General features: G+C 38.5%; 1 pseudogene; it reads right to left on the reverse strand.

The window, feature by feature from the left end:
• Positions 1 to 1,217: 1,217 nt before the first annotated feature.
• On the reverse strand, positions 1,218 to 3,728 carry LOC116144420 (annotated as a pseudogene).
• Between the last annotated feature and the right edge of the window lie 1,164 nt (positions 3,729 to 4,892).

Here is a 4,892-nt window from a genome sequence, read left to right on the forward strand (position 1 = left end):
GCTTTTTTTTTTTTTTTTTTTTTTTTTTTTGTGTGTGTAAATTCAGCATTGGATGTAAAGAAGGAAGGAAGTATGTAGGAAGGCTGTAAACAGGTTGTAAAAAAAGGGAAATTGGCTCGGTCAAACCTGGGTTTGATCAAGCCTTAACAAGCTCGAGCTCAAGTTCGAGCCAGCCTGCGAGCTGACTCGAACTCGATTGAGCTCGGGCTCGAGTTGGAGTCACAATTCCCAAGCTCGTCAGGCTCGAGCTCAAACTCGAGCTTGATAAGCCAAAAACTCGACTCGGCTCAACTCGTTTACAATCCTATGCATTAGTACCTCCAGAAGCATCAGTAGAACCTTGCAATCCTCTTGACACAATATTATTAAGAGAAGCAATATGCACTGAGCTATTAGTGAAATCTACATTGTTGAATTTCTCCAGTCGCATTTCATATTTCTGGAGCAGGTACTGTGCTTCTTGTAAAGATATTGAGTCAAACTTAGACTAAATTCTAGATGCTGGGTTCACAACAGCAACGTCGAATTTTAGACCTAGGCCATCTAATAAATACTAAAGTAAATCTTCATCAGTTATAACCTATCCACTGGCTGTTAAATTATTGACAATGCCTTTCATTTTCCTAATAAACTCACTAAAACTCATGTTTCCTTTTCGATTATTTTGCAGGAGATTCTTCAAATGAAGAGCTCGTGCTTTAGAGTCAATGATGAACTCATTTTCAAGAGTGTACCAGATTTCAGTAGCAAATTGACACTTAGAAATGTAACTGAACATACATTCATAAATCGACGCTAAGAGCCAAGTAACAAGGAATTTATCAGTCTTTTTCCATGCTACATAGGCCGGATTAAGTTTTTCCTTAACTAGGGTTTCATTCGATTGAGATGAACTAACACTTTCAGAAACAATTAAAGGATCAAGACATGAAATTGCACCGGTTATGTGTTCTTCCAATTCATGAGCTCTGACAGCTGATAGAACTTGAGACCTCCAGAATCGATAATTATCCTTGTAATTATCTCTTGTCAGCTTCAGAGTAATCACTTGCAAACTGGACAAAAAAATTGAGGATTAAGCTGGATTGAGAAACATTGTCTTCTCCATGATGAAGAATTGAACAGAGAAGGCCAAGAATCTTTGCTGTAGACGTTTGTCTTCAGTTCTGATACCATGTGAGATTTAGAGAGTGAACGCAAAATTCTATACCCATTGATTGAATGAATAGTTCAGTGTCTTTTCTAACTAACTTTTCCAGAGAAACAACTCTCCTCTTATATGAAGAAGAAGAGTTGATACGGCGCCATTTTACAAGTGGAAGGAGGTAAGCTAAATTACAATTTTGACCTCTTTTATCCTTTGGTCAACGCTCCAATCTTTACAACTTAATTGTGGGAAAAAACGAGCAACCATTTCTCATTTTCTATATTCAGAAAAGCACATTACAAATGAATATTTAATCATTTAATAACATGGCATTAGGCAATTCCTTTCACAAGAAATTGAAAATAATGAAATTTAAAGAAAATAAAAAATAAAAAACACTCTAGCAGAGTGGAAGAGGGGCACCATTCCAGTCTGTGAGGCACTCTAGCATTGGATCTATGATCTTACCCTGGCACATAGCTGTGAATACTTTATCAAATTCCTCTCCTGGTGACTTTACTTTTTCACCGGTTAAGAATCCTGTTCCTAGCTCTTCCCTCACAAACTTGTACAATGGATAAGATCTGCATTCTTTGATCCTGTTGGGAATCGACTGCGTTTCCATTCCTCAATCATAATTCTAGCAGTCTCCACCACTTTAGGCAAAACGGCCTTCAATTCCTCCTCAAAAGCTCCAATCTTTGGAAGATTGAAGAGTTCGCATTCTTCTCATTTTCGCCATTGTTCAATGCATGATCAACAAGTACTTGCCTTAGCTTTTGCATCAATGGATAGGTGGCACTGGAGGGATCATCTATATAAGCGAAAACGTTTTCGCGATCAACCCTTGATCAGTCTTTCTACAGAACTTGATGGGTGAAGTTCTCCGTTTGCTCCAATAGTTAGAACTTTCTTAGCTACTTGGCTCACGGTTTTCTTAACTGTTTCTTCAAATTCTCCTCCACGTGCCTCAGATCAATGGCTTGGCAAGTGCTACCAATATGTAGAAACATGAGCTCAAGATGTCAACAGCTTCAGCAGTTTTCCTGAAGAGATGAGTCCCAAGGAGTTCACGTCTTGGTTGTGTTGCTCCCACTTTGGACATGGCTGGTGACTGGATTGCGAGGTATGGAGCTCAGAACAATACGAAGCCATGGCGATTTCAGCACCCTTGAAACCATAATCCAAGCTTGGATTTCTGCCGCCAGAGAGATTTGATGGCAACCCATTGTTGTAAAAGTCGTTGACAAGCTCCGAAAATGGGCAAACAAGTTTTCATCCACATGCAATAGCCAAACGTGTATTGTCCATTGAGACACCAATTGGGGTCCCCTGGAAGTTGCCTCCATGTAAAGCCTTGTTCCTTGAAACATCGATCAAGGGTTGTCATTGACGGAGTTTGATCTCCCTTTCAATTGATTTGGTTGAAAATCTGATAACTTCAATCAGTGGCCAAGCCTTGTTGGGAAGTCCTGAGGGCAAACGATCCTGTTTCGGCTTTTGAAGAGGATCCTCTCGTGCAATTTTTTGGCAGCTTAACATACGAACTGCCATCTAAAATGTGTTCCATAATTGCTGCAGCTCACATTTGCCCGGATGGTGCTTTAACTTGTGTGTCAGATGGTCAGTGAATTCAGGCTTTCCCTGCATCACTTCCGCGAAAATTGCTGACAAAATTTCGGATAACCCCAAGAACATTAGCCTCAAAAGAACCATTGAAGCCATTCCAGAACCAACAGCAGTACCGTTCACAAGAGCAGGCCTTCTTTAGGCTGCACTCAAAAACTCGAAACCAGCGAGTTTAGAGGCTTCTTGAGCACTAATGAGTCCTCCATTAGGTCCGGTGGCCTTTGAATTGGGGCGACGGTAGTAACCGCAATGTATGACAGAGGAACTAGATCACCGGAGGCAGTGATTGTGCCGCAAGTGGGAGGCATGGAGTAATTTGTTATTGAGAAGACTGGAAATTGCTTCCAAGATTTCAATCTGATTCCAGAGTAGCCTGGAGAAGAGTGTGATCCTAACAGCATGGCGGCTCTTGTTGCTGAATGGGGCAGTGTTGGCACGACTCTGTTCCATTACCAAGATTCCAGAATTCAGAATCTGTAAGAAATATTTTAGCGTTGTTTTGTTAATTATTAATCATTCTGCAAATATCATCTTTAGAAAAAGAAATTAAAAGAAAAAAAAATAGTTCATAAAGCTTACCTAATAGTTCCTTTTGAAGAGCGCCACCGTTCTTGGTTCTTCTATGGGAAGTTGCCCGAAACCAGTGGTGACGCCATAACTATCAGTTCCATTATTCATGCTCTCCATGACCCAGTCGCTGCTAGCCTTAACACCATCTCTGGCGACTCTCGAAAGCTCAACTTTGACGCCACACTCATCAGTTGCAATGGCAGCAACCTGGGCAATCGTCAAAGTCTCACCACCGAGCTTCACCACCGCTTCCTGTACTCCGCCACCATACGCTTCACTTCATCCAAATGACTCCCTTAAGACCCTCAGCCACTAGTCCCCAGTTCAAGGGATCATTAGAACAAACACCCGTTTCAAGACCGTTAATTGCAGCTGCTTCCATTGCTTTCCGTGTATAAAACAGACAAATACTAACAAGAAGGAGAAGTGAAAAACTCAGGTAGAGAGCTGATAATCTTGAATAAATTAAATGAATTTCCTGAGTAAACGAGAGACAGTGAAGGTGTATATATAGAGAAAAGAGAGACCACTTGGTTGCGTTGTAGTAATTAACAGCCGTTGGTCATGGTAGGTGAGCTTTAAGGGTGGCAGAAGGAAATTGCGGGTTCGTCGGAAAGAGATCTGAGCCGTAGATGAATTGGAGATTGGAGGGTAGATTGTGGTGGCTTGCACTAAGAAGAGAGGAGAAAGAGTAATATTGTTGACTGGTGAGATATAGTGAAAGCCGAGCAAATACCAACATAATTGAAGCGTTACCCTATTTAATTACAAATTTTAAGATTATTATAACTTACTATCATAATATTTTTACGATTATGCCAATTTATTTTTTTTATTTTCGTAATACTATATGGTGGGGCCTATGTTAGCCAATGTTAGGATATAAAATGTGGAACACATGAAATAATCTTAATTAATTGTTAAAAAATACATATATAAGTAGCTCTGGATATATAAAATAACTTTTATGAATTCTATCATAAGTTTTACTTTGTTTACGTACGTATAGATAGAATATTATGACCGGTTAAATTATTATGGTGTATTTTAATTCGTGAAACTAAAATAATTGTTATCAATCGAATTAATATCAATAAAAAACAATACATAAATTGTAAAAAACTTAAGATTCATGATTTATAGTTATATGACATATATAAATAAATAAAAACTATTGGCAACCTTGAACATAAATAAATTTAAAGCATAGAATCTAAATTTGTAATATTTATTAGAATTAATTATCCAAAATTACGCGTTGATATAAAATATGTTGATGCATATTTTACACAATATACAAAAGTTGAATAGGCCATCAAGTTTTGACCAATTATGTTTGAATGAAATAGAAGAATGAATGAGAGATTAAAGAATACTGAACAGTACCCAGACTCCCCATTCAAACTTAGTTTATTTATTGTATTTTGTAAGTCCCTCTTTATCCATATTTGACCAAGTTTCTTCAGTAAATTATGTCATACATGGGAACTAACGGGGGCTAAAAATCAGTACCTCAAGGTTTTGATCTAAATACCCTCAGCTCCAC

The sequence above is a fragment of the Pistacia vera genome, unplaced genomic scaffold (assembly GCF_008641045.1).
Source record: "Pistacia vera cultivar Batoury unplaced genomic scaffold, PisVer_v2 Contig445, whole genome shotgun sequence".
Lineage (NCBI taxonomy): Eukaryota > Viridiplantae > Streptophyta > Magnoliopsida > Sapindales > Anacardiaceae > Pistacia > Pistacia vera.